Source organism: Alligator sinensis, unplaced genomic scaffold (genome assembly GCF_000455745.1).
Source record: "Alligator sinensis unplaced genomic scaffold, ASM45574v1 scaffold107_3, whole genome shotgun sequence".
Classification (NCBI taxonomy): Eukaryota; Metazoa; Chordata; order Crocodylia; family Alligatoridae; genus Alligator; species Alligator sinensis.
Genome location: NW_005842578.1, coordinates 88,055 through 88,441, shown reverse-complemented (window position 1 = coordinate 88,441; position 387 = coordinate 88,055).

Sequence of the window (387 nt, the reverse complement as noted above, 5' to 3'; positions counted from 1 at the left end):
GGGAGCCCAGCAAGGCCGCGCGACTCCCCTGGCACCGGGGTCCTGAGGGCGAGAGGGCAGAGGTGAGGGCAGGGGGGGCTCCAGCACGGGGAGGTGCACCACGTGTGCACGCACAACACCCAGGGGTCCGGGTCTCAAACACACGTGGAACCCAGGCGTGCGGGATGCACACCCACAGCTGTTGCTTCCCCAAAACATTGCCCCCCCGGGTCATTGGCACAATCCAGCTGGTAACAAGTGCACGTGTACGCGCGGTGTGTGTGTGTGCACCCACTCCACACCCACATCCCCTGGGCCTGGGATGGGGTGGGGGGGCCGTAGTGCCCCTAAGGGAGGCACCAGGGGACTACAGTGCCCCCAGGAGAGATTGGGGGGGCGCTAGTGCCC